Source organism: Pongo pygmaeus, chromosome 9, assembly GCF_028885625.2.
Source record: "Pongo pygmaeus isolate AG05252 chromosome 9, NHGRI_mPonPyg2-v2.0_pri, whole genome shotgun sequence".
In the NCBI taxonomy this organism is placed as follows: Eukaryota; Metazoa; Chordata; class Mammalia; order Primates; family Hominidae; genus Pongo; species Pongo pygmaeus.
The window spans coordinates 82,454,360-82,466,625 of record NC_072382.2 but is presented as its reverse complement, the minus strand read 5'-3'; positions in this window follow the sequence as shown (position 1 = coordinate 82,466,625).

The window sequence follows — 12,266 nt, the reverse complement described above, 5'->3', positions numbered from 1 at the left end:
ATTAGTGATAAAGAAGAAAAGCAAAAAAAAATTCAGTGCATGAAATTAATTTAATTTAGTATTTTTCAAGCTTATGGAATTGTGGTTTTTCTTATTTGAATGTAGTTCAGAGAGGTGAAAGAATACAAATCGCTTCAAAATACTTTACTGCTCTGTGTATGAAGCTCATCATTTTCTCATCCTCTATTCTGTATTTCATATGCACTTGGAGAATAATTACAGCCTGAACTTAGACAATTTTTCTTTTTTCTCTCTTTGTGCTTATATCAAAAATGCCTATCCACTGCCCTTTCATTTTTTAAAATAAGAGTGACAATTTGTCATATCTGTTTGGGCCTGTAAGGCTAGGGTGAGGATTATTTAATCAGCACTTTAGTGTGAAAGATGGCTTAGACAGCCTTCAATTTGTACTATGCTGGTTAGGGACAGTCTGTTCAAACTGGACAGAGGCTCTCTGTGAGCTGAAAATTATGAAACCTTTGGTTGGAATCTTATGCATCCAATGGATAAGGAAAACAAACATTTATTTGATTGGCTATGATATGCCAAGAGCTGAACATACAATCAGAATTCACTGGTTTCAATTTTTCTTCACTGTGGTAGCGCTGAAGCACATAATTAAGTTTGCATGGGGTAAGAATACATGTGACTGTAATAGAAGTTGTTGGGGTGGAGTGGAAGGAATGGAAGCTTTGAGACCAGGAGATTTAATTCTACTTTTAACATTTGTGCTTGGTAACTCTGTGTCCATTGGCAAATCTTCTGACCCCTTTGATTCTTAGCTCTTTCTTTTGTGAAGTGGGCATATTTTTGGTGTGTGGTGCCACATGACAATGGCTAGAAGGGGGTGCACTACCACACATGTTAGCAGTGCTTCTTCCCATGAGATTAATGCTCATAGCATGTCATTATTTTCAATGTCTATACCATCAAATATCAAACTGTTGTAGGAAAATTTTTTCACAATTTACATAATTGAACCTATGTAAAATCATGTTTGTGTTTATCACATTTTCAACAGCAATTTTTCTCATAATGGTGGTATGTTGTGTTGAAAAAAAATAACAGCATGCATTGTAACTTTATGATAAGAGAGAGCTCATGCTACATTCTTTCCTGTTAAACTCTTTAAAATCTCTTCTGAGGTTTTAAATAAATTAAGACATATCATATTAAGGGACAGTCTAGAGCAGTTGGCACAGAAGTATTCAACATTTTGCATCTAAATTAACAAATACTGTGCCTCCTTTCTTCCCTGTAATTTACAGTGAAATGTTAGCGTGACCCCATGGAATGCAGATCCTAACCAGTAGTTCCATTTATGTATCCATTTCTTAGTCAGAGGTCAATACAAAGTTGCCACATTAAGTACATGACTATTTTTCTGGATGTCAGAACAGTGTTCCCAAATATTTATTAATCAAAGATCCAACTATAATTATCAGATGTTATTAAACAAGATAAAAAATAAATCATGTTGGAATAGTTTTCAAAAAATGGGATTAAATGTATAAAAATCATATTCCAAGGCAACCAGGAAAGTCAGTCAGTCTGAAAATCCTGCTCATTAAGAGGCCGCATCATAAAGAGGATATCATATTTTAGCCATAGTGACTGAGTGCATTAAATGCAGAGAACCCATGCATAAGTCTTATAGTGTTGTAGTCATTCAACAAATATTTACTGAGTACCTATTGACTGCCAGACACTACACTATATACTGGTTGTATTAGTCCGTTCTCACATTGCTATAAAGAACTACCTGAGACTAGGTAATTTATAAAGAAAAACAGTTTAGCCGGGCGCGGTGGCTCACACCTCGAATCCTAGCACTTTGGGAGGCCGAGGTGGGTGGATCACCTGAGGTCTGGAGTTCGAGACCAGCTGATCAACATGGAGAAACCCTATCTCTACTAAAAATACAAAAAACTAGCCAGGTGTGGGGGCGCATGCCTGTAATCCCAGCCACTTGGGAGGTTGAGGTAGGAGAATTGCTTGAACCCTGGAGGCGGAGGTTGCAGTGAGCTGAGATCGTGCTTTGCACTCCAGCCTGGGCAGAAAGAGCAAAACTCCATCTCAAAAAAAAAAAAAAAAAGAAAAAAAGAAAAATAGTTTAATTGGCTTACGGTTCTGTAGGCTGTACAGGAAGCATAGCAGGGAGACCTCAGGGAACTTACAATCATGGCAGAAGGCAAAGGGGAAGCCTGCTTTTCCTACATGGATGGAGAAGGAGCAAGAGAGAGAAGGGTGAAGTGCTGTATACTTTTAAACAACCAGATCTCGTGAGAACTCACTATCATGAGAATAGCAAAGGGGAAATCTGCCCCATAATCTAATCACCTCCCAACAGGCCCCTCCTCCAATACTGGGGATTAAAATTCTACACAAGATTTGTGTCCAACAAGGGGGACACAAATCCAAACTATATTACTGGGGATACAGCAGTGAACAAAACATATAAAAAAAAAAGTTATGTGGTGGAGCTTCCATTCTAAAAAAGTAAATAGAACGTAAATAATGTACATAAGTACTATATATTATGTTTGATAAAAAATGAATATCAGTAAGACAGTATATATCGTCATATGAAGAAAAAATGATGTAACAAATCATGGAGGTATTGACATTTTAAATGAGTAGCTGAGCTGTCACTGAGAAAGGGCCTTTTAAGTCAATAACTGAAGGAAGTGAGGGTTGTGCCTTGAGAACATCTAGAGGAAGACCATTTCAGGCAGAGGAACTAGCAGGTGAAAAGGGCCTGGAGACCATGAGGGCATGCTCAGTGTGTTGAGGGTAATCAGCAAGCACAGCACAGCATGACAGCAGCAAGAAGGCAGCAGGAGGAGATGAGGTAGGTGGAGGAGGGGCGAAGGGCAGTGAGGACCTTGGGAACATAGTAAGGACATCAGTATTTTCTGTGACTGTGGCAGGAAGTTTCTGAAGGGAGTCAACAAATGCTTCCGTATTGACCTTAAGTCAGGTTTGGGCCCCTTAAAGTTAGATTTTTGAGCAGATCAGAGGTATGACCTGACTTTCAGGGGTGCAGACCTAATTTAAGCTCAATATGAAAGCATTTGTTTACCCTGTAATGAGTCCTCTAATTGCACTAGTCCTCTAATTCTACATCCACTCTGTCACTTTCAACCTAAAAAGGAAAAAAATAAATAAATGAAAAGAAAGAAAAGATAAGAGTATTACACTGATAGAGTGTCTTTGTTGTAAAACAGATGTGTAGATACTGGCTATCCTAAGTCACCTCCTCAGGGCACTAATGGTCTCTTCTTCCAGATGCCTATCTCTTTCTATTTATTTTGAAGGTGGTTTTTATCATTATCATCATTCTCATTAAATCAATTTATCTAAGAGCTTGAAGCCACTTGGGAAGAACAGAGTTTTTCACACAATGAAGTTAAAATTCTATAACTGGGACTATAACCTTAATATGATTCCTCTTCCCATGAAATGATATTAGAGATCTGGAAGTGACAGGGAAAATATGCTGGATACATTTTTTTTAACATGTTTGGGGTGACTCAGAATGTTTGATCCATCAGATAATTATGTGTTTGTGTGTAAATGTATATATGTATTTCTGCATGTGTGTGTGTGTGTATATATATATGGATAATTCTTAACGAGAAAGAGTGTTAATACTTATTGTCTTTTAAATGTCAGGCACTTGACATATCTTAGAACATTCAGTCTTCCCTTCACATATGTTACATTTAGATTTATATCCCCATTATGTATATGAGAAAACAGAAGATCACGGAAATGAAAGAACTTACCCAAAGGATTTTAAGCCATATTCTAGTGGACTCTAAATGCAATGATATTTCTTTTCATTTTACTTTCTTTTTTTCATTATTATGAAAAACAACATGCAGGTTTGTTGTGCACATGTACTCTAGAACTTAAGGTATACATGTGCCATGTTGGTTTGCTACACCCATCAACTCGTCATTTACATTAGGTATTTCTCCTAATGCTATCCCTCCCCCAGCCTCCCACCCCATGACAGGCCCCAGTGTGTGATGTTCCCCACCCTGTGTCCATGTGTTCTCATTGTTCAACTCCCACCTATGAGTGAGAACATGAGGTGTTTGGTTTTCGATCCTTGTGACAGTTTGCTTAGAATGATGGCTTCCAGCTTCATCCATGTCCCTGCAAAGGAGATGAATTCATCCTTTTTTATGGCTGCATAGTATTCCATGGTGTATATGTGCCACATTTTGTTAATCCAGTCTATCACTGATGGACATTTGGGTTGGTTCCAAGTCTTTGCTATTGTGAATAGTGCTGCAATAAACATATGTGTCTTCATAGTAGCATGATTTATAATCCTTTGGGTATATACCCAGTAATGGGATCGCTGGGTCAAATGGTATTTCTAGTTCTAGATCCTTGAACTAGATCTTTGAACATCTTCCACAATGGTTGAACTAATTTACACTCCCACCAATAGTGTAAAATCGTTCCTAATTCTCCACATCCTCTCCAGCATCTGTTGTTTCCTGACTTTTTAATGATCGCTATTTTAACTGGTGTGAGATGGTATCTCATTGTGGTTTTGATTTGCATTTCTCTGATGGTCAGTGATGATGAGCATTTTTTCATGTTTGTTGGCTGCATAAATGTCTTCTTTTGAGAAGTGTCTGTTCATATCCTTTGTCCACTTTTTGATGGAGTTGTTTGTTTTTTTCTTGTAAATTTGTTTGAGTTCTTTGTAGATTCTGGCTATTAGCCCTTTGTCAGATAGGTAGATTGCAAAGGTTTTCTCCCATTCTCTAGGTTGCCTGTTCACTCTGATGATAGTTTCTTTTGCTGTGCAGAAGCTCTTTAGTTTAATTAGATCTCATTTGTCAATTTGGGCTTTTGTTGCCATTGCTTTTGGTGTTTTAGTCAATAGACATGCGCATTTTACTTTCATGGATACCTGAAAGCTATGCCAACCTTTCCCTCCTTATTTTTATTATTGGTTTAGCAAAGTCTCTACATTATTTCCTAATATGTCTTAAGGGCTCCACAATCTTTCCTGCCACAGTGATACAGACAGCCAGTTCCAGGCAGATGAAATCAGTCCATGAGATAGAACACATTTCCCATAGTAGTGAGTGCTTATAATTGTATGTTCTTTCAATATCCATTTTTAAATATAAGTTTAGCTTTCTCATACCAAAAGCAGGGCTCTGTCACCCTTGACACAGTTTCTAATACTATACCCCACCCAAGTGGCTGCAGTCACTGGCTGGAGGTAAAACTTAGTGACATCTCTCCTGCCTAGCAGGCTAGGCACCCTTTAAAAGGACCCTTTACCACTTCCTTTAAAACGATCATGCAGACATTAACCTATAAACTAAAAGTGACTGCCCTTGTCACAGATGATGTTCTGAAACTAGTGCCTACTTGCTTTACACCTACCAATTAATTACTTGCAAGAAACCTGTGTGGATAATATCTTGGACCCAATAAAGCCATTGGCCCATGGTTCCCTAATCTCTCTCTCTCTCTCTCTCTCTCTCTCTCTCTCTGCCTCTCTGCCTTCTCTCCCTGACCCTAATGTGTGTGGCTTCCAAGGTGCAGTGTACCCTCTAAGGTCTGTAATTACTAAAAACTCTTAAACTTTCACACTGTGGTTGTGTCACAAAAGCCCCACCAGAAAACTGGCCCCTGACTTTTAAGCAAACTGCCCCAGCCCAGATGGGAGCTATGTTGGTGGATCCACTGGTGAAGCCTCTGGTGGCTGCTGGGGACAGTAGGTACCAGCTGAGTTCATTGAGAGACTTGAATAGTTTCATTCACAACACTCATCTTTCCTTGTACTATCCCACATTGCTCTTCATTTTTTTTTCCTTTCTAATGATAAGCAATTTTCTCCACAATTAACTGGAGAATATAATGCTATAGCAGGCTGAACATCACTTAGTAATTGCTTTAACAGCCGTCAGAAAGGCCTTTTTTCTCAAGAAATTAACACCATCACCTACAATTTGCAGAAGCTAGTAAATGAAGGATCTTCCTTGATGCTTCTCTTTCCCTTATACCCCACACTCAATCTATCACAATGTCCTCTCAACTCTACCTCTAAAATATGTTTTGAGTTTGACCCCTTCTCTCTGTCTCCACTGCTACCAACGTATTTCAGCCCATGAGCATATCTAGCCTGAATTACTGCAACAGCCTCCCAACTGGTCTCCATTCTTCTACACTTATTTTTCTCTACAAAAATGTATCTATAACACTGCTAGAATTATCTTATTGCAAATATAAATCAAGTCACTGTCTTAGAAAATTTCAAACTTGTTAACCTAGATGCAAAACCTGAATTACCTTGCGCCTGCTTGCTTCTGTGAATGTGATTTTTACATTCCTCTCTCTTCATCTCTATGCTCCCTTGACACAAGCTACCTTTTTGTGATTGCAAAGAGCCAAAAGCTCATTCCTACTTAAGTCTTTCTTCTTAATGTTTCCTCTGCTATCCAGCTCTTGTCCTGGTCTATTTCTTTCTTTTTTGTCAAGTTTCAGGTCAAATATTTTTATCCAGAGAGCATTCCCTGACTCCTATCTGTTGCAATTCTCTTATTTTCACTCCTTCATATGTTACTACTTGAAGTCACCTAATTCACCTGTTCACTTACCTATTGTCTATCTCTTTAAGGCAAGCTCCATTAGAAAAGACTTTCTATATCTCTCAATCAACTTCATACCTCTGGTGCCTGCACCAGATCCACAGCAAGGACTCAATCACTATTTCCTACATGATTGAGTAGCAAGTATCAGAGTGGTTAGAGCAATTGGTCGCAATATCTATTCTATCCTTATATGTATGACAGAAGCTTCCTGTCCTCTCTGACCATCACTGCTGAGATAATAGAGCAAACCTGGAGCAGGAAGCTGATGTGTAAATCAGGGTGAATAGATGATAATGTACCATTTTATTAGAAATTATCTGTTTGGTCCATAATTGAAGGAAACTCCTCTATATTAAGACAGTTGTCTGTACATATTAAATCCTGCCCTGGGCACAAGCTTTATTGATGTCATAATGACAGCCTGCCTGGTCCTCCTGGATTCAGTAAGTCCTGCTTTGTCAATATCTTCCCATTTCACCTCTCACTTTAGATAATTGCATATCGTCCCCAAAGACTAGTCCAAGCAGCCTTTACAGTACTTGTGCTTGAGTTTGGCAGCTTAGTTTTCAGAATATCTGCCTTGCAGTTTTCATATAGATTTTATAACTTGATTTGGAAAAAAAAATGTCCTGAGAGACAAGTAGTATTGGACTATAGATATAAACATGTTTGTAAGAGCAGGCTTTGTCAGCTCCCTTTTTCTAATTTAGTCACCAGACAGGGACTTTCTCCAACTCATGAGTATTAATACTCCAGCAAGACTCAGATACTCTCAGCTCCCCAAATGCAATTAGCAAATGCACCTAGCTCTTTCTTTCCTCTGGGCCTTTTCAGAAGCTTTGGCTTCTGCCTGGAAGAGATTTTATCCTTTATCTTTCCTTCTTGGCTAGCTCTCCTTGAACTTTCGGGTCTTAGTTTCCCTGTCATTTTCTTAAAAATCTTTCCCTCTCTTTAGAAAATGTAAGAAACCTCAGCCCCATTCTGATAAAACTAGGATTACTATTTGTTTGCATGAACTTCCATAACAAACACAATCTCCCTCTCATATATTTTACCTTTAGTCACTTAGTTGAGCTCAATGAGGGCAGGAACAGAATCTGTGTGTCCTTTGAGCCATCTTTTGCACACAGTAATGATTTAATAAATACTAGATGAATAAATGGATGACTGAGTCATTTCTAGCCATTCCTGCTTCCAATTGACGGTGTAGATGTCATCAAAGGGTGATCTCTGTGAAGGCTAGAAGCAATTATTTAAGGATTTGCTTGTGCCCTTCACAGTGCCCTAAACACTAATCACAGAGCAAATGTTTAATAAAAGTCACAGTTAATTGCATTGAAAATCAAATAAAGCATGATGGTGTCACTTTGTAAAAAAATGTTCAAGCTATACAATTTTCTTATGCATACTTTCTTCTGTTTGTTTTATACTTCAAGAAAAAAGTTTTAAAATGTTTCACAATAGCTGAAGAAAAAAAATTAGATAAAGGTATTGGTGATTTAGAAGTAATAATTGCTTTTATTGAGCTTCTTGGAAATTGATGTTGAGACTGAGAGACACGTGGAAATAGATTAAAAGAACACTGGGGTCATCTCCACTGAGGGATCAATACTTGCAAGGATCTGAGGGCAGGAGCAAGAAGGTGCAGGGAGATGGGGTGGCTAGAGGGTAGGCTGGGAAAGCTAGGCAGGCAGGTTCAGAGGCAATGGGCCTGCAAGGGGGTAAAGGCCAGAGGTGACAGGGCCTGCAGGTCCTGTTGGGAATTTGGTGCTTACATCAGTAGAAAGCTGCTTGAACTTTATCAAGCTGTGAAAAGAACACTCTGGCTTCACAAAACAGATTTATTGTGGTAGTGGTTTGGAATTGGGGACTAATGATGAAGAAAGGAGAAAGAAAGAAAGAAAGAGAGAAAGAAAGAAAAAAAGAAGAGCGGAAGAAAAGAAAGAAAGAGAAAAGAAAGAAAGAGAGAGGAAGGAGGGAGGGAAGGAAGGAAGGGAAAAAAAGAGATGGATTTTTGTGATATATAAGAAGCAAATTGGTAAATGTATTTAGGATTACCAAGAATATTAATTCCTATTTTCTTGATCAAGCAGAAAATAAACATTTTACTGTTTTTAGTGCTTTTTTATCAAGAGATTTCTATGTTCTGGGCCTTTCTTGTTCATTGCTTGGAAGGGATCTGTTCACTCTTTTTCTTATTCTGAGCCTTCTACCCTAATAGTAACAAGTATCTTACTGACTATTAAATTTATTACTATGTCCCCTATTACTCTTGATATGACTAGTATTTTATGGGCCCAGTTTCGATGAAAATGTGACTGAATTATTTAGTACAGTAATAGTGATTGTTATAGAGTGATTTATATTAAAATCAATATGACTGAAGGAGTAGGTAATCATTAAATCTCTCTGCTTCTGAAATTTATTTTTTTCCTTTTTTCTGTTATGAATTTGCCTTCTCATTAGGGACTACTGTGTGACAAGTTTCATAGGGAGACAAGATTCTTTGATGGTAAAAATGGCACTCAAGTCTATAACATCCAGTAAATATAAAAAATGAAATGTAATAGCAAATACACTCATAGACGCCTTTGCATTTTAAACTCTTCACGATCTAACTCCAGCTACCTCTCCATGTTCAGTTCCTATCATTCTCTCAAATACCATTGTTACAGAGTCATAGCCAAGTGTTTTATAGTTTCTGCATCAAGTAATGTTTATTAGTTCTTTAGTGGCTTAGTACCTGTTCTTCCCATTGTTTTGTGCCCTTTCTACCTTTTGAAAAGTGCCTGGCACACTATCAATACTCAATACCTGTGTATTACTATTATTATTATTATTACATTAACAATAACAGAAATTTAAACAGAGTAATATTCACACCTAGAAAGCATTTTAGAAATATCATTTTAGCTGTAACTTGGAGAAGGATGGTTTGTAGACCATGAGAAATCCAGGAAAAAACTGATGACAATCACAACAAATTTAGGAGCAATAGAAATCAAAATGGAAACACAGATTGGGTTAACTACTAAGTAGAAGCAGAAATAATTAGCAACATTCAGATGAATGAGTTTAGTATGACTCTGATATGGTTTGGATCTGTGTCCCCACCCAAATCTCATGTGGAAATATAATCCCCAATGCTGGAGGTGGGAACTGGTGGGAGGTGATTGGATCATAGGGACAGTTTCTCATAGTTTAACACCGTCCCGTTCCCCCTTGGAACTGTCATCATTATAGTAAGTTCTCATGAGATGTGGTCATTTAAAAGTGTTTGGCACCTCCTCCCTCTCCCTCTTGGTCCTCCTGCCATGTAAGATGCCTGCTTCCACTTTGCCTTCTGCCATGAGTAAAAGCTCCATGAAGCCTCTCCCGAAGCAGATGCTGCCATGCTTTCTGTATAGCCTGCAGAACCATAAGACAATTAGACATCTTTTTTTTTAAATAAATTACCCAGTCTGAGGTATTTCTTTAAAGCGGTGCAAGGAAAGACTAATACAGACTCTCAAGTTTCTAGCTGAAGCACTGTATTGGTGGTGGTACCTTTCATTGGGATAAACTGTGAGTAGTGGAATAGCATGCTCAATTTTGTATGTATTGGATTTGTGTTGTCTGTGGGGCAGACAACTAAACGCCTAAGAGACAGTTAAACATGAACATTAGTTAATAACAATACTATTAGCTATTTTAGAAATAGGTATATATAAGATAAGTGACTGTCTAATTCTGCAAAAGAGGAAATCATTGATATGTCTAATGCTAATAATGAAGAGGACAATTGCATTAGTCAGCTTAGGCTGCCATAACAAAATGACATCGATTGGGTGACTTAAACAGTAGGAATTTATTTCTCACAGTTCTGAAGGCTGGGAAGTCCAAGATTAAGGTGCCAACCAATTCAATTCTCTGGTAAGAAATCTGTTTCTAGCCTGCAGATGGCTAATGGTTGCCTTTTTAGAGAGAGAAAGAGAGAGAGAGAGAGGAAGATTTCTGGTATTTCCTCTGAGGGTGTTAATTTCATTATGAGCGCCTCATGAACTTATCTAAACCTACTTGACTCCAAAAGGCCCCGTCCATCTCCAAATACTATCTCATTGGAAGTTAGGGCTTAAATATATTAATTTGGTGGAGTGGGACACATAAGTTATTTCATAGCCACAGTGTTTGTTTTGGTTAGTAAATTGCTCAAGGATACTCAGCTAATAAGTGCCAAGTTTCATTTTAACTCAGCCCCACCTAACCACGTTGCCTTTTCTATTGCATGTTGTTGTCTCTTATACATGGCAAAAGAGATGAAGTAGAAAACTTTAGCATGAGCAAGATTAGCTAACATGCCTTTTAGCAGATAAAGGGGCTCCACCACCCAATAAAATGTCCTGGACATCTTTTATGTATCAGAAAATGTGCTCAGTGTTTGGGATATGACGGCAAACCAGGTAGTCTATTTTCCAGCATTCTGCAAGAAGTATAACGTCTAAAAGAGACTGAGGGATATGTAGGTTAATTGTAGTTTTATATAATCCTTGCAGGAGGCTTTCAGTGTTTGATAATGGCAATGAAAACATAGGAAAAAATACTTATTACCTTTTATTTTTCTTCTGTTATACAGTGTCATTGCATCTCCTAAACTGCTCTCACCAATTCTTTCATAACTGTGAAAAATTACCAAAACAGAAAAGCAACATTTTTTTTTTCATATTCTGGAGAGGTTGGGAAAATTTACTGGATCCAGCTAGGAAGCTTTATCGTTCAATTTCCTCCAGATCCTCCTTCTCCCTTTCTTGCAGGAGTGAGCACACAGATCTATTCTGTTGTTCTGTATTTGGGAGTATTTTGACACTGAAATGTTTCAGTTGTTTCACATAAATATCTCTCACCCTTTTAATACCAGTTCAGAAATGCACCTTCATCAGTCCTGAAGCTGAAAGAAAATAGAAAAAGAAGAATGTCATAGCAAGGATTAGGAAGATAAAGTATAAAATCAGCTCATTATTGAGTTTCTGCAATAGGCTCAGCATAGTTCTAGGTAATGAAACAGAACAAAAGAGACATATCTATTAAATAACAGAACTGTGTTAAATGCATTCAGTGTCTTATGCCCTCAAAACTCACAAAGACTCACAAGCTAGGCATTTCTATCTTATTTTAAATATAAGGAAACAAACATTTTGAGAACAGGTAAGTTATTTGTCCTAGGTCATACAGCTCCTGGGATTCATAGTCATGTTTTGTCAGATTGGGAATTAGTACATAGGGCGAGGTGATGACAGTATTTACCCTAACTTAAAAAAAATCAGATATATTTCAGTAGTTGAAATGGACATTCATAATGTAACGTTAAATACAAAGTGTTTTATGGTAATAGTTGCTAAATTACATAATTTAGACTATAAGTGCTCTTAAAATTAAGAGGGAAGGAGAAGGTATCAGGGATTAATGAGTCTTAAAGTTGGAGTCCGCAAAGTAGTTTTCACTGAGGTCTTGAAAATCAAGGTGATCTTAGGATGAAAACTATGTTGGCAAGCAGAGTATAGGGTGTCTGCAGTGGTTGCAACATCAAGAGGGAATGAAGGGCATTGAGCATAAGGGTAGCAGGTTGGCAATGGAGAGACTTTGCGCCTTAGCCAAAGG